This window comes from Nuphar pumila, chromosome 7, assembly GCF_984573655.1.
Source record: "Nuphar pumila chromosome 7, dmNupPumi1.hap1.1, whole genome shotgun sequence".
Classification (NCBI taxonomy): Eukaryota; Viridiplantae; Streptophyta; class Magnoliopsida; order Nymphaeales; family Nymphaeaceae; genus Nuphar; species Nuphar pumila.
The window spans coordinates 101,198,276-101,216,847 of NC_143255.1; the positions used below are offsets into that span (position 1 = coordinate 101,198,276).

The window sequence follows — 18,572 nt, forward strand, 5'->3', positions numbered from 1 at the left end:
TGAAAATTCTGAAAAATAAGTCCCTTTATATTATTTGGCAACCACCCAAAATAAAATATGTTGCATACTTTTGGCTGCACATGTTATTCCCATGTTGATAAAAGTGTGCGAAATAAATTTGATGATAAAGCGTATGTGTGCGAGTTTGTTAGATATGCAGATGAATATAAAGGTTATCATTGTTATGATCTAAAGAACAAGTGCATTGAGGTGTCGAGAAATGTCATATTTGATGAAACAAATTTTCAGCAGCCTACACAGTTGGTTCAGAGTGAGAATCAAGAGCATTCACAACTAGAGTTTTATGATGGAAGGTTAAGGGTAGAGCTGTTTGCTCATGATGCATCTGCCCTGTGTCGTGAATTGAAAAATGCAATAGAACAGCATGGTGAAAATCAGTCTGCACTAGAAGATCAAGGAGTGCTACAGGACCAACAGCAAAGGACAACAAGTGTTATCAGATATAAAGATGGCTATGTCTATTCAAGAAGACCAAAAGAATAGGGCGCAACAAGGTGTGACTCAAGAAATGACATCAGGCCAGTACTATTCATTGGCAAATCAAATTCCTTTGAGAAGATCCACCAGGATTCAGTATCCCATTGGAAGGTAAGTTAGCTATGAAAGTTTTAGTCTAGATCACCAAGTATTTCTAACTAAAATAAAAAGGTAGAATGAGCCAAGGTGTTTTCTTCAAGCTGTTAAAAATAAAAGGTGGGTAGAAGCTATGAATGAGATGCAGGCTTTACATGAGTGTCAAACTTGGAAAATAGTGAGAAGACCACCAGATAAAAACGTTGTTGGTTCTAAATCGGTTTATAAAATTAAATATAAACCCGATGGGAGCATAGAGAGATATGAAGATAGAGTTGTGGCCAAAGATTTCATGTAACACCCCAAAAATCCAGGACTTGTAACTTTTAGAATAGTTTAAAAAGCTTTGAAATCATACAATAATCAGAGTTTAAATAGTACTTCAGCGGAAAATGATATTTTTAAAACCACAAGTCAATGGACCTTGAGCGCATTACAGCGTAAACTTTCATTTGTCGAATTCCGCACAACTATTGAAATCAAATGGTTTTGAAATGCAATTTCAATGATGGAGAATTTGTTTGTTGAAACCGAGAAGAAGTTTACTAAAACAGCTTTAGTAACTCAAGGTTTAATAAAAAGAGAAATTTTGAAATACCCTTTATACCAAATTTACCAACATGTCCTCAGGAGCGAAACGTCAGGGAAAGAGCTTTATCTTGATCTCATCACGCCATCGTGTCATCGCAGACTGTATTACCTATCCAAAACCTGCCCATAAAATGGGTCAGTTTCACTAAAAACTGGTAGGTGCACAGACAGGACAATATAGAACATAATTAAGCAGAATAATTTAATATGTCAAGTAGACATGCAATTAAATAGCAATTTGCTTTCAGCAGAGTCATAGAGCAAACTATCATGAGCACAATGCTAAAATTATTATAAGTATTTTACTGGCACAAGTAGGCTAACTACTACAAGCAAAGAACTGCATAAGAAATTTAACTAGCAAAATACAATATTTCATTAACCACACACACACTTCCATAAGTATTGAATCGGTGGTACACCATAACTTTCATACGCGTATAACTCAACAAATTGTGTAATCGAATTTAAATTATGTTTCGATATTAACTGGCCAAGTGGGTACGCACAAGGCACGACTCTAGAAACAACCTAGACTGATCCAGGGGTTTATTATGCTATGTATTTTATGATAACCCGGATAGCTGACTGAGTCCGCACCTAAGGGGACGGTCGGTGACCAAGAGAGAAATCCCCAAAGCAGCATAAACAATGGATGCATCCCAAACATGGAGAGCTACCACCTAGGATAATTATGGTAGTCCTATTCCCCTAACTCCGATGACTGGGGAAGTCGAGTCTTTTGCTCGTAACTGCCATTAATGGCCTGTCCATCGAAGTTTTGTACCTTCCTGTCCTCTCTCCTCACAGGAGTCAGCGATTCGAATGAGTACATAAGGAGTAGTTAACTGAAGACCCATTCTATATACTCTGGTCTTTCGACCAACTCGAGTATCTTGCCGGTGAAGGTGAAAACATCACTTATTTAGGTGATCACAACATTTTGTTATTTGCACTCATTGAGGTTGCCACAACCTACTCATCCAATCATCGCAACGTAAGAAGACGTACTTGTCAAAAAGTACGATCGTACTTGTCAAAAGTACGGTCGTACTTGTCAAAAGTACGACTACGATGAAAGGGAAATGGTTCCACAAAAGAAACCCCAACAGATATTATCTACAAAAGAATCAATACAACACAGTTTGGCAAGATAAGTCTTGAATTCACTTCAACAATATCTTGCATATCTCATAATGCAAGGTCGTCTCGGATCTCTCGTCCGATCAACAAAGTACTTAACATGTTGTGCATGTCTAAAAGTACGCTATACTGAACAAGGGAGGTGTATGGGCTTCTCATAAGGAATACCCAACACACAACTTCATAACAATCCAAAGAATATAGGAGTGCTCATTTGGCACGATTAATCCTTAAAAGCCATAATGCCACATTAAGTCATTCACACAAGGCACATCACTATCAATCTTGCATCCAAAATTTATCTTAGTATCGACATGCGACACTAGATTGATAAATAAAGAATGAGTCCTTCAACAGAACCCCACTCATTCATATGCTCATGCCCCTGATTGGGGTTATTCGAATTGGGTCGCAACTCGAATCGGGGTTATAAAATATTTCTCCCAAGTGTACAGACTTGGGAGGACTCAAATGTAACTTTGAATTCCTGCGAGGATTAAAACTTAACTTTGCAAAAGCTGTGTCATCTGAAGAGCACTGGGTTCGCAGGAGGAAACCCTCTTTTAAAGAACTGCAATGCACAAGTACAACTTTTAGTGTTTTGAAAACAACTGAATCAGGATAGGCACAAGACTTCATTTATGTAAGTACATATTTACCATAAATGTGAGCATATGCAGGTTATAACATGACGACAAGCAACTCTCGACTTGCGATGCCGCACATCAAGCGAAAAACACATAAGTAACACACGAGGTGCCAAACCATACCTTGACCACTTAGATAGGCAAACACATAAGGTCATAAGTAATACATGAGACACGAAGTCGTAACTCACTCAAAGGAAATATGCAGGCAGAAATGTATACAAGCAAACAAGGGCATATGTATTTCAAAAAGTGTGAAACCATAAGCAAATACGCAAATTAATACTCGAAGAGTAAAATCGTACCTCGACTCATAAACATGCAGACAAGAATAATATGCCACGCAAAAGCAATATAAATCTAAGTACAACTAGCATGGACATCTTAATTATTTCAACTTAATTAGATTTATTGCCCCTTGTGCGACTTTACCCTACCTTGGGATGTCGTGCAACTGCGTACGCCTACGCGTGAGGATAATACGAGGGTTGAGCCGCGGAGCACAATCGGGATCTGTTGCGTAAATATGCAAGAGTGTTAAATATTCAATTTTGCTAATATAATTAATGGTGCGACTGAGGCATTGGTAGAATTAGGCGACAGGGGACCTCGGCCCCTTCCTGACCGAACAACAAATGGCAGGGGCCTCGGCCCCTACCCAACAACAACTGACAGGGAGTAAAACCCTGATTGTTGATGACAGTGAGGCGGCAGGGGACGAGCCCCTGCCTACAGCAGCGAAGCGACAGGGGGAATAACCCCTGCCATCGGCAGCGAATCGACAGAGGGGACAGCCCCTGACGATAGCAACGAAGCGGCAAGGGGAATAGCCCCTGCCATCGACAGCGAATCGACAGGGGGGACAGCCCCTGCCGATAGCAACGAAGCGGCAGAGGTCGCGCCCCTGCCGACGGCAGCGAATCGGCAAAGGTCGAGCCCCTGTCGACGGCGGCGATTCGACAGGGGTCGAGCCCCTGCCGACGGCAACGATTCGGCAGGGGTTGAGCCCCTGCCGATGGTGGCGAATCAGCAGGGGTCGAGCCCCTGCCGATGGCAGCAAATCAACAGGGGAGGCAGCCCCTGCCGTCAGCACCGAAGGGGCAGGGGGCTAGCCCCTGTCGAAGAGAGAGGGATCGGGGCGGCAGGAGCCATCAGCCTCCTGCCGACCCCTTTGCAGGTCATGGTAGAGGGGAGGGTGACAGGGGCCAAAGGCCCCTGTCGGGCTTGAAAAGAAATGGCAGAGGCCATCGGCCCCTGCTGGGTTTTAAAAGAAGAGGGGCAGGGGTCGATGGCCCCTGCCGGAGGGTAAGCAGAGAGAGAGAGACACACAGGGGAGAGGGGGTGTGGCAGGGGCCATTGGTCCCCTGCCGGCACTCTGGCGATCCCCCAGAGAAAAAAAGGGGACGACAGGGGCCCCGTAGGCCACCTGTCGGGCCTCCGATGGGCACAGGGGAGGTGGGAGGCACGGCAGGGGTCGTGCGCCACCTGTCGGCCTCCCGGCGAGGTGACAAAGAGGGGGGTGAGGGGGAGAAGAGGGAGGAGACGATGTACCTGGGAAGAGGCCGACGTCATCGATCGGCGTCGGCGTGGGTTGCAGCAGCGGCGGCACTGGAGGCGTGCGCAGGGAAGAAGGAGACGCAAGGGGGAGGTGTGCCTCCCCTTGTCCTCCACTAGTGCTCTTAAAGAGCTTGGGGGAGGAGGCGTGAACTCGGGAAACCCCGATTTCCATCCTTATCGGGTCGAAAAGGGGGGTTGCGGCACACAGGGGAAAGGGTTTTTCTCAAAACCCTTTCTCCTATGTCGGGTTTTAAAACCCTAACGGTGACGGGCCCGGGTCGGGTCCGGACCCGACTCGGCCCGGGTCCGAATTTTTTTTTAAGTGGGTTTTACATCCACGTGCCCTAATATTGTGTATATTGTAAATCAAGTATATAAATTCATGCATGAGCCCAGTGCAGGGCATATGGAAGCTTTAAAAAAAAATTGAGGTACTTGAAAGGTACTCTAAGAGATGGTCTGGTATATGAGAAGAGATCACAAGGAGAAGATGTTTTAGAAGTGATGGCCTTTTCGGATGCAGATTGGGCTGGTGATCCCAATGAACACAGGCCGACCTCTGGTTACTATGTTTTGGTTGGAAGAAATTTAATGTCATGGAGCATTAATAAGCAAAATGCGATTGCGAGATATAGTACTGAGGTAGAGTACAGGTTTATGGCATTCACATCAAAGTTAATGTGGATCAGGCACTTGTTAAACGACTTGAGAGAGAAGATTACAAAATCCATATTATTTTGTGACAGCCAAAGCGCCAATAAAATATCCTTGAATCTTGTGCATCATGGGAAAACTAAGCACATTGAGATAGTCCAGCATTTAATTCATAGGAAGATTGAGGATCAAGAGATTGAAGTGATGTATGTTGTATCAGAGGAACAAATGGCTGATCTCTACACTAGAGGGTTAGCAAGATTTTGGTACTTAAAGATCAAGTTGTCCATGGTTCTACTACCCATGTACAACTTGAGGGAGGCTATTGACATGTGATATTTCTATATATATGGATCCTGGACCTGACCCATGTCCAATCCTGGATATGTTCTGAATTAGTTTTATTCTTTTATTTCTTTGTATTCCTGTTTTGCCCCTCAAATTGTTTTATTCCTTGTATTGTATTAAAGGGGTATTTTTTTAAGTGGTTTTATGTAACAGTTTCAATACATTGGAAAGGATTGGCATGACTTCCCACATTGGGAATCATGAGGGTGCAGTCCTATTGACGTTTTGTCTTCTCTTTTTGAATCTGAAGCTCTGGGTTGATTAGATACCAAAGTTTACACTTCCTGCAGTGGTTCTAGATTTTCCTTCCCTCCTTGGCAACCTATTGCCAATGCTTGTGATAATATTGCATTTTGGCTGTTGGTAGACAAGTGATAAAATGCCAAAGTGCATATCTATAGAAACATAGTATGATAGCATATATGGGCCCAAATGTCAAAATCACAAAATCAGCCTGTCCCAAGTAGGGTGGCCATGAATATTAAGCATGAGTGGTAGCAAGGTTGCAAGTATCGTATCGTTACCCATATCGGTTGGGCACAAAATAAGATACGTATCGTATCGTATCATAAAAAAAATTAATTTTTTAATAAAACAAATCAAAAAATTATAAAAAATCATGAAAAATCAGAAAAAATAATAATTTAAAAAAAAATCATAATACATGAAACAATGATGAATTGCACAAAATACAACCATAAAATCACATATGAAGCATTTATGTCTCTATGAGCTGCATAAGACATCATCAAACATCAACTATCTCACAAGAACAATGCAAAATATTAAATATTTTGCAATTAATAACATGTCACAAGACTCATATTTTCATATTACATAAACAAAAATATTATTGCAATAGTTGCACTCGATTTTCAATTGGTTTTCACTCATTACTTGAGTGCCCCATTGACATGTCGGATCATTGATGTCATCTTTGTTGGAGTGTGGAGCCTGATTTCTACCTTGATATAAATCCTTAATTTTTGCGGATCTAGATTCGCAGTAAGTTGGCAGGAGGTTGAAGGGGGCAGTGCCACCTTACCCGTAAAATGGGGGTTCGGGAGCATAAGCCCCCGAAGCAGAAATCTTTTGGATGATAGTTTTATAATTTTACTCATAATAGAGATTTTTTACCTTAACCCACTTTCTTAGAGCGAAAAAATAGTGGAAATACACTCTTGAGCAAATCACAAAATCCCTCTCCCTTGCCCACAAATTAGCCCTCAAATCGTTCTCACGACTCCTAGGGTACGTAGATACCCCTTTAATAGCCTTTACACAAATGAGGAAGTCGACCCTCAAGAGGTCTTTAAAACAAACAAAAAAATAATTCGGCCCATTTAAAGTGTGCCGAAGGTGTACCGTACAATACACCTTGTATCGTACAATATGGTACGATATAGAGTTGTGTCATACGATACATGTGGTACATATACGATACACACTCGAGTGTATATCGTATCATTTTTTTCATAGTAACGATATGTATCGTATGATACGGTATGATACAACATTAAGTGGTAGATGATATCCCAAAATTAATATCTAGGAATGAGACACAAGGACACTTGTATAATTAGTTTAAAAGGTAGGTTATATACATATATATATATATATATATACTTATTTATTTATTTATATTTATGTATGTATCTATGCACGTATGTATATGTATATTATATATATATATATTCTTATTACTAGGCAAGACTCGGTTAAGTATAAAAATACAAATAATGGTCTATAAATTTTGAAGAAAAACAAAAGAAATAATAAAAAATTTATAAAAAAACAAAGAATATATTCCTGTGTCCAATGTCTATCATGTTGTGTCTTTTAAGTTGTACATGTATATATGTATGTATTTTCATACATATATATTTGTTTCATATTGTACATATATACATATATATTCATATATATGTATATATATTATTTATAATGATGTAATAGGTAAATATCCTATAGGGGTATTTTCATCTTTTCACTAGTCATGTAATAGGTTGTGCACATTAGGGGCACAGTAGTCTTTTATTTATTTTTTATATAAACTAGATATTTAGTTTGTAGTTGAGGGCATAGTGGTCAAAGCCACATAAATTCGTTGGGACCTCCCCAATGGCTCCATTTATAGTCGTTGGAGAGTGTCCCAAGGGCTCTATGGCTCCTTTGTGTGTATAGATAGGGGTGTTCCCCCTCCTTGTAACTCAATGCTTCTCCTAAGCATTTATACTCAATAAAGATGAATATTTTTTTACATTTAGTGTTTTTTTATTTAGTTCCTTAATGATTTATATGCACTTGGTGCTTGTGTTGTTGCCCCTTGATGGCTATTGTTTTGTCCTATAGTGGACTTGTGCTTGTGCACATTGTGTTGCGATCTTGTAAGCCCTTAATGGTATTGGTTTGTGCTTATGCACTTTTGTGATCGTAAACTTGTAAAGCCCTTAGTGGCATTGTTTTTGTATTTTCTGTTATTTCATTACAATGTCACTATACATATGACTCAAAATCACGTACCTGCAATGGGGTTTGCGTACATGCACATCACTACGACCCATATGCTTCCATCAAGTACTGATTTATGATAATATCCAACCCATAAAACCGGTTAAGGTACTGAATCTAGAGGAATATTTGAGTATCCATTCTCTTTGGTTCGCAAAGAGCATTTGGCTTCATTTTACTCTTTACCACTTTGTTTTCAAGGACTACAGGCCATACCTACCTAGCCACCCAAGAGTACATCTAATTAAAATGAGAAGCAATCTATTTGCATATATTCCATCACCAAGGGTCAATTGGCCCAACCAGTAGCATCCTATTGCAAACCATATCAACGCACTATGATTGGATCACCAAACAAATAAGCAACAGAGTCCATTCATCAGAAAAAATATGGAATTTAGCAGACCGGCTAGAGCTACAATTTTCCATTTTACATGTGTATTTGACCAACGATGAGGGACAATTTGATAGAAATAGTGAAGCAAGAAAGACCTTCTAGAGCAACTATTTTCCCCTTCTGTATGCTTATTTGATCAATCAATGAACGCATTTGAATTGTACAATGGTTCTCAGATTCAACCTGTTGTGCAACATAGGAAACAGATTATATTCAATCAAATAACTAATGCTACCTTCAAGAAAGCACAATGTAATGACCTTTTGAGATAACCATAAGACCAACAGAAGCATTAAACAATGAGAAAAAATTCTACACAACCATATGGAGGAATTAAAATTCATATGACAAAACATGAATCAAGAAAACAGCAGAGTCAAAAGAACAGTATCACACTAGTTCAAATTAGTCTACCACATAATGACCTAAATATTCAAAAATATGAAAACCAAAACCATGTGATACATTGAATGAAAAGTTCAACTATAATAGCTTGCCATTAAAGAAAACCAGATCTAATTGAGAACAAAAGAAGCGGAATATTTACAAGTATTCCACTGCTTGAATTATCTAAAATCAGCGTTAGTTGAATGCAAGCGAAAGATCATTTATACCAATGTGGAAAAGAACATTTTCTCAGAAAAAACCCACTTCATTTTGCTACTGAAGAGAGAATGCCAAAGCTTCACAGCATATCCAACATTAGACTATTTCAAACTCATTATCAGATTATTCAACAAGAAAGAGAAGACCATAGTCTATCAGTTTTTGGCCAACAATGTTAGAGAGTCCTGATTTTTTGCATACTAAACATTTAAACAAGGTTTCAGCCTATGTCCCTACTAGGCTATCCTTTAAAAATCATAGCAAAAGTATTGGCTTTGAGGTTGAGATCTGTAATGAAATATCTGAACTCACCATTTAAATGTGCATTTACACCATCCACTCAAGAATGTGGTATCCTTGCCAATGAGGCGAGACACCTTATTACAAACATCCCACTTTCATGTTGAAGTAGGACCTCACAAAAGCATTCAACTCCGTTCAATGGGACTTCCTATTCAAATGCCTTGAAGACATGGGGTCTAAGGCAAGATGGTTAGCACGGATAAAGGAATTGGTCACTTCAGTCTCTATTTTAGTGAGCATTAATGATTAGGACAGCACTCCCTTTAAGATGGCAAGAGGATATGGCAGGGCTGCCCACTATTGCCTCTCCATTTCGACTTAATATCCAAAGGTTTGGCCACGACGAAGAAGGTTGAAGAGGAAGGATTCATTTCAGGCATCCAAACTCATGGTATTACTTCCCCTGTAACGACCCGAAATTTAACCCAAATTTTGAGAATTTTTTGTTTTTTTTTTTACAGCGAAAATATTAAGTTCATTCCAGGTTAAGCATCTCGGGCACGTCAATGGGTAACCAAAGCAAAACAATCCATTCCATTCTATGGAAATTTAAATAATAATCCAAATGTCCGGACAATATAATAACATAAATGAAATTAACTAATCTAATCTCTAAATGTCCCAGGAATATCAAGAATTCATGTATCACAGCCCGTACATCATCCTGCAACCGTTCTGATTTACTTTATTCTTCACCTGAAAAATGGTAAAGTAATTGAATCAGACTACAACAAGCCTTAGTAGAAAACAATGATTATGCAAATGTACATTGTAACAACAATGTGTAATGTTAGTGGATATCAAAAGAAAGTTCCAAGTATGACATAACATAGAACAATTAAATGGATATCACATGATCATTTAATAGCATTGATCATTTAATAGCATAACTCATTTATGACACATGAATAAGCATAAATAAATGATAATAACTTCAAGCACAATATCTCATAACTTTTACATAACAAGGAACATGAAATACTTAATTTAAGTTTCTCTTTAATTATCCCGCGGGTACTCGCAGGCCAAGGTAACCATAACAGAAAAGAACATTCGAGGGTTTATTATGCAGAGTGTTTTATTAACCTGAATGTCTAACTGAAACTGAAATCCTAAGGGAGCGGTTAAATAACCGAGAGAACCTCCCAAAGGCCAAACAACAGGATGCATCCCTAACTTCTGCAGAAGAACTAGGACTTACCACCTAGAACTGTAATACCCGTGATTTTTATCAAATAAATAAACTTGAAATTTATGTCCTTAAGCTGGTACCAGGATATTTTTATTGTTTTATGTGTTTAACACGTATTTAGATCTTGGATATCTTGTTTGGATCTTTAATGTCAAAACCCTAATATGTTATTCAAATCGCAGATATCGGATCACAAACCTATTATGTGGATACCTAGTAGTAAATTCCAATCTCTTGTTTCGGATCTCTGATATTGGATCCTCAATATCAGGGTCATATTGGATAGTGGATCCATGAAGAACTCAGTGGATCCGCGAAGTTTAAATTAGACGTTAATGAGAAAATTTCTATGTCGGACCTATAACATTTTAGAGGGATCCGTAATAGCATATGTGATGGCTGGATCCACATTACTCCATTTGGATACTGGACATTGGAGGGGGTAAATATGATAGGGATTCAATTAAATTTTATTTGGATCCATTATAAGTTACTTGAAATCCATATAAAATAAGTTGGATTCTTAATTGAAATTTTATTAATAATACCTAATATATATATATATATATATATATATCCGAACCCACTGATGGATTCGAGACAAGTTCCAAAGGACCCAAAAAGAGATACGAGTCGCGGGTCAAGGTCAACCCAAATGCGCGCATGCATATGCGTTAAATGGAAATAAAATAAAATAAAATAAAATTGAATGAATGTAAACCCTAAGTAGGGTTTACTTCTCTTCTTTTTATAAAGTGAAGGGGCGGTAGCTGCGTAAAGGGGTAACTGACCCCTCTTTCCCCCTCACGATCTCTTACGATTCCCTCTCCTCTTTAAACCCTCATCCACCTCTCCGTCTCGTTATCCCTCTCATCTCTTATCTCTCTCTTTGTCTTCTTCTACCCTCTGTCTCTCGCTCCTCTCTCGATTTCTCGCTCGACGGTGGAGCAATCGACCCCGGCGACCTCCCCAACCGCGGCAGTCTCTCCACCTCTTTGCCGAAACAGGTAGGATCTCTGTAATTTTTCTTTTGGGTATTGAGGGTGTTCGAGCATGTTCGGGTGGGTTGCAGGGAGGCCCTAACTAGAGCGACTGGGGTCCTTCTGGTTTTCAGTTGCTATGGAACCCTGGCTCATGGCTGTCGGAAACCCCAAATCGGCGAGTTGGGGGTTTCGACAGCTGCGAAACCCAAGCATTGGAAATTTGGGAATCCGAAATCCCAAACCTCTAATTTGGGGGATTTCAGATTGTCCCACAGCTAAAAGGTATTTGGTTTCGGATGTGTAGGTTACTGTTTTACTCTGCGGGTGTACCCCATGTCGAGCATGAGTGGTGGGGTGTTGGGAATCCCCAAAATCACTGGAAGTGCTTTTCTTTTGGCTGTCGTAAAAACCCAAATTGGAAAATTTGGGGGTTTCGGCTACTATGAACCCAAATAAAAATATATATATAACAATGAGATGTAGGTTTTTTTGTATGATTCTGTGATTTGCGATGTGCCTTGTGTCAAGCATGTAAGGTGTTGCCGTATACACCCCCAAATAAAATAAGAAAGAAAAAAAAACAAAAAAAAAAACAAAATATATATTAAAGGTTTAAATTTCTATCTTGCGTGTTTGGGTTTGGGTTTGGGTTTGGGAAAACAATTTCTGTAACGTGTTCCACAGACGTGAATTTGTTCAAATAGCCAATGGGGATTGGGGCTTTGTTTGCTGGATGTCAATTAAGATCCATTTGTGTTTTTATTAGTCGAGCAAGATGCATCATACTATCTTGGTAATAATATTATGCATACCTGTTTCAATTCAGCATGCTTAGTGTAATGTGTTGAAGTGCAGCAGAATGGGTTATGGTGGGATATTGGATTTATTAGTTAGGATAAGGAAAATTTCTATTTATAAAATTTGATAATCTCTATTATGAATCAACCTTCATTTATGTTGTTGAATCTTGATTGGGGTCTTGATCACCAATTACCATATCCTTTTGCTTGTATTTCTGATTTGTCATTCCTGTTAGTAATGTATGATAACTCCTTTTATAAGCCAACCTTCATTTACATTTGTCGAACTCCGGCATGAGTTCTTGTTTGTCACTTGCAACTGTAGGTCGTACTAATTTCCCGTTTCTCAACCTCTTGTGATGTTTTGAGGAACCACTGATATGAGAAAACAAATGAAATCAATGCCATGTTTGATCATAGCCTGGCCAGACATATGGATGTATATACATATGACTTGAGGCATTGGTTCTTGCTCATGTTATTTAAGTGAAGTTAGATATGCAAACTTGATACCTACTGTGGTTAAACAATGTTTGTTTGATTGTTCTTCGGTCTATATTTTTTTCAGCTGCTGACGTAAATTTCAGAATGTTTAATTGTTTCATATAAAAGAATGCTTCCGATGCAGAAAGGAATTTGACTATTAGTTAAAACTGCATTAACAAACAGCTTTATGAAGTTATTAAATCTAGACAAAAGATTAAATATCACAGCAGGTCATTCGAAACAAACCCCAAATCTTGTGTAGTGAGATGTTTGAATGTTCTGATCTATGTGTTGGAGCATATGCAGTATTGCTGGTATAAAAAAAATGTGGTTGCTAATCCCGGCTTAGTGGTTCTCTTGTTAAATTTCAAATTCTGTTACGTCATGTATATATAGGAATAAGGTGCGGATGTGTGAACCCCAAAGTGAGTAACAGAGATATCCCCTTGTGCATTCCTAAGAATCCAATCATATGATTAGTCGCATGGTTCATTTAATGTTAGTAAAGACAATTAAATATTTAAATAAATCTTAATAAAGATGAAATGTCCAGCTTGCACCAAACTGGAATTGTAATTATAGTCTTCCAGATACAATTTGTTGCAAGACTTAAATTCTACTAAAGTGAAACTATTGAGCCTGTTTGTGTCGTCGATTAATGTGTCTTGAAAACAATGGGATTCAAACACATATTGTAGTGATGCTCCTATTATGAAGTACTACAACTGAAGATCATGACGTAGCTAATTAGTCATCTAACATGTAGCAAATTTTCATTTGATCTTGTCGTATTTACAATCATGTAGGCTCATGTGATTTTTCTTGATTGATTGGGTTAGTCGGTGTCATGGGGATGCAACAAATCATGTAAATTATGTAGTCATGCAAATACTAGGTGACCGATGTTTCATTCAACATGAACATGCAAAATGAACGGGTTTGTTCACGTGCACACACGCTCAAGGGAGTATGCATGGGCACGGATATGTGTATATTGAAGTAAGAAATACACATGGCAAAGATGCATATGATTTGAGAAATTACATGATTATGATTGGCTTTGTTTTGCATGAATGCACATGCATTTGGCACATTGGTATAGTGTTATGAATAACATATTACTTTGGTTTTGATATGTGATGCATCGATGGCCTAATGGATCATCATCGGTCTGGAGAGCCGTGAGCTTGGTTGCTTTTCATATATATTTAATTGCACCACTTAAACCATACAAGTTGGTATTGCACACTACTACACTGTTCTTGTTGTTCTCGCGGGCTGGAGTCTCCTAAGGGTCCTCGCAGGGGTGGATGCGAGCTTTTACCTTTACTTTTGTATATGGTGTTGCAAAACTTAAAGAATTGACTTTTAATAAAATATAATGATTAAGAACAATGTAATGTACGTTCTGGGATCTCTCATCTGGAGAATGGGGATCTTAGAGATCCGGTCTTAGGTAGACTGTAAGGATACAAAAACTCCGTGTGCTTTATTTTGTCTCATGAACCCGATATTGAGGTTATTTCTCCGGACCATGATTTTCGGGAGAGTCTGCCACTTTGTTTGGGGATGGTGTGTTTGACACAGTTGTTGTTGTTTTGGTATATCAAAGAAGTGACACTTATGGGCGTGAGGTGTCCCTTGTATCCCCGACATTAGATGTGGAGATCTAATGTTCCGATGGATGGTGTTGTTTTCTGATATCGGTCGAGGGCTAAGTTTGAAACTCAGTAATAAAATACAAATTGCGTGTTAAGCTACCCTGGGAACCTAACTTGACCTCGGGGATTTTACCCGTTTGGTGTATCCACGGACAACGGTAATTAATTAAAAAAAGAAACTTAAATTGTATGCATTTAATAGGGCATGCCTATGGAAAGGGAAACTTTAATGAAATATAATAAAGTGTTCATGCATTACACATAAATCATGTATATTCATGTTATGCATTAGAACATGCATATGTTATCTATTCCCTTAATTGTTATATGATTGGTGGATGCGTGATGTTTAATTTATAATGCATGTTAAATGCCCTGTTCTACTTGAATTGTAATTCATGGTATTGATTAATGTTTTATGCTTAATAGATGCACCATGTTGTATGAATGCTTACCTGAATTATGTAATTGTCATAAATGCATTCCTCTGAATTATTGCATGAATTCGTATATGTGGTTATGGGATATTTAAATGTTACTAACGATGTTACCTATCAGTTAGCTTCTGATAAATTGTTGACTGTCGTGGCGTAGACCTTTGCTTATTCTTGTATATGCTGAAAATCACACTCGGCACCTGCACCACATACTTGACACATGATATACCTGCAAGAAAAATCACAGTAATTCCTACTTAGACAGTTGTAGTTTAATTCCTATAAATATATCATTTTTCAGGTAAAGAGTAGAGCTTATGAGCGGCTACAGGATGAGACGTCAGATCGAGATTTTGGATTTACTGTTCCAGTGATAGTTTGAGAAACTCTGATGTTATTATTCATTGATAATGAAATGAAATAAATGTTTTGATCTTGCTCCCCATTGTAATATTTCGGAATACTTAACCTTATAGTATTTCTTGTTTTCGCTGTTTAAAAAAAAAATCTCAAAATTTAGGTTAAGATTTCAAGGTGTTACAAGGACAAATTGGTAGTCTGAGTCCCCTAACTCTAAAGACTAAGGACCAACGAGTCATTTTCGCTCAAAGCTAATGTAACATCCGTCCATAGAGTTGTGTATCACTTACCCTCTCCAAGGTAAGCTCGAGTCTGAGTGGATTACTTATAATTTTTTTTTTCTTTTGCTATTTGGCTTCTTAAGAGTTTTACATGATTTGAACCACATACTTAAAGCCACGGGTGTTTGCCAAATAACTAATCATACTACAATTGTAGTATATTCTCAAATATTCCTACCTTAGGTAAGTAGGTTACCAAAAATCAATTTACTTGTGCAATCCCACTCAGTGTGCTCCGGTTCCTTTAAACCGTCGAGCACAAGTGCCCTAGTACCTTTAAACCAGTCAGGCAAAAATATTAAATTTGTATTAACTTGAATTAACTTTATAAACTCAAGGGCCCACTGCGAAACCCTCAAGTACCAAACTTGGCAATTCATGTGCCTGCATTAAACCATGATACATATATTCCCATATAAGGGTGTAACCCGTGTTCACAAGTCACCACTATGATTCACCGAATCACAAGCTCGATTAAAACTTAGTTCAACATGTACTAAACATCAATACAGTTGCAATACTTCATAAAAACAATAATTGCTAATGACATAACTCCACCGTCACTAAGCTATCACTATTGTAATAAAGTTTCATATAAACAGGATTGGTGATTGGCATAGTACTAACGTCTTATGCAGTTTTTAAATTTTATAAGCAAGAATTTGCAGGATGTGCTAGAAGTGTATTAAAATTTCAGCAATCACTAATTCCTTCATAAATGCATTATAATGTAGAAACGCAGGTGCATGAAAGAAATGTCAATACACACCAAGGTAGATTACAATGCCAAAAATACAGATGTAATGGTGCATAAATGCAGACATTGCCAAACATGAAGGTACGCAGACTACATCACATATTTTCAGATATAAGCAGATTGCACATACGCAGGTTTCATATCAGGTTACAATTCATAATGTCAATAAGGATTAAAATGCAGTTTTTCATAAATGTGTAACATCACCCATTTTCAGCCACAGGCGAATGCCCATACGCAGATTCATAACAGATTACAATTCTTAATGGCGATAAAGATTAAAACGCAGTTTTCATTTGTGTATAACACATATATACTTCTGTGTATGCACAGTAATGTGTGCAGCAAGAGTATGTCACAAACTGAGTGTGTGTGTGTGCTGCAGAAATGTGCAGAAAATACAAACATGAAAGCACATATTTATTTCAGAGTTTAAAATATATTCCCTAATTGAAACACGCTGATCATGTAACCTGTGTATTGGAATACACGCAGAACAGAGATTCTAATATATACTTCAAAGCTAAAACATGCAAGCTGGAAATGAATATATCTTACAGATATTCTTCTGATATAAACATGTAGATCGGAAGGATTTAATTACCTATCTCACCGAACATTTCCAAAAAGAACACTCAGAATCAGTTATCAAGTTTTACCAAGATTCCCAAATAGCATATTTTTCCAGAAAGACAAATAAATACACAGATTTTCATTCTTGGAAACGAGCTACAAAACCAAATATATTTTGCTGCCGTTACGAGGATCAAAGTATTACCCACACGCAGACCACAGTTTCATATTCAGAAGTTTTCAGAATGTGTCAAAAGCACAACACGCCTCCTAGAAATATTTCCACTGAGCATTTTGTTGAATGTTTCTGAAATCAAAGTAGATCTACTAAATGATATGCTAGTAAAATATAAATGTTAATAGCCCTGAATGACATAAACCAAGAAAAATTACTCTAGAAACATAAATACTGCTATTACAGAGATCTAAAACACCAACTAATTATTAGTGTCATGCGAGTTCGTTTTTGCATATCAGTATTTGGATTTAACACTAAAGGATAAATTGGCAGTTCATCAAGTTCCATTACAGTTCCCGTTAACATGATTCAGAAATATACAGATATGCGCACACAAATTTTATTCATTAAAACGAAATACAAAAAAAACAAAACAAAAATCTATTTTGCCAGCGGATCTAATGTTCAAGGTAATGTTCGACAAACAGATTCAATGCTAAGTAGGTTTCACCGAAAGCCAAAAAAAAAAAAACAGGAATTTCAAGATGAGATTTCCAAAAAAAATTTACATGGAATCCAGTCCATACCCCTTTTCTCACCCGATTTCAAGAGAGAGAACCCGTACCTCAAAAATCGGCGTTTTAGGGTTGCGGCTATCGTGAGAAGGCGAGTGATTCTACCGGCCTCGACTGCTCTAGTGTCGTGGAGGGGATTTTTGTGCCGGCGTCGGTGATTGTCGCACGCAAGGGAAAGGACAGGAGAAGGGGGGCTGCCGTGAGGGCCTCCTCTTCCTCTGTGTTGCTTAAAAGGGAAGGCACAGAGGGGGAGCAGATTGTGGCTCCGTCGGTTACGGGGAGCCCCTCTCGTGCGAGGCGGCTACAGGGAGGAAAGGGAAACACTCGGGCAAGGTTTTAAAACCCTACCGGGATATGGATCCGGGTCGGGTCCGACCCGAGTCCAAGAGTTCCCCTTCTTCTTCTTTTTTTCGTTACTTACCTGCTAAGAGGGAGGCGCGGCCCGGGTCCGGGACCCGGGATCCTATCACTATCAAGGCCAATGGATCCTTTGCCGATTTGGGTCCGTGAATTGGATCCATGACTTACTCGAAATGTGGATCCACAGGTTGGATCCATTTAGATCCAACCTATGGATCCCTGCACTAACTTTTATATTTATTATTTCTTTATATATATATATATGATATTAACTATATATATGCCCCCTTATGGGTCCTGGATCCGAAATACGGATCCTAGGCCCATTCGCACATTTCGCATTATTTTATAAAGGAAAATACATGAAAATTTTCCGGTTATTACATCCCTACCCCCTTAAAAGAATTTTGTCCTCGAAATTAAAGCGGCTACAAAAGTGTGGGTGGTACGAAAATCAAATATATCACGAGCCCAAAGGTCGGTAACTAAGAAGATACCTTCGATCCGAACAGTCTCATCCTTCTGCGTGGAAGTTGTAACAGCATAAACTCTCTCGTTGGCCTTGTTGTTGCTGAGGT

At 38.5% G+C, this 18,572-nt stretch overlaps 1 long non-coding RNA gene and 1 pseudogene across 2 annotated transcripts in view; one reads left to right on the forward strand and one right to left on the reverse strand.

The window, feature by feature from the left end:
• The window catches only part of LOC149832660 (alpha-1,3-mannosyl-glycoprotein 2-beta-N-acetylglucosaminyltransferase-like), an 87,262-nt pseudogene that overhangs the window by 52,940 nt on the left and 15,750 nt on the right, over window positions 1–18,572 (reverse strand). The window contains exon 3 of the transcript XR_016433356.1: window positions 8,538–8,625. The product of XR_016433356.1 is annotated as an alpha-1,3-mannosyl-glycoprotein 2-beta-N-acetylglucosaminyltransferase-like (transcript). The remainder of the gene's footprint in view (window positions 1–8,537; window positions 8,626–18,572) is intronic.
• Window positions 11,342–13,063, forward strand: LOC149832661 (uncharacterized). Its single transcript, XR_016433357.1, has 2 exons — window positions 11,342–11,550; window positions 11,831–13,063. It is a non-coding gene; the product is annotated as an uncharacterized LOC149832661 (long non-coding RNA).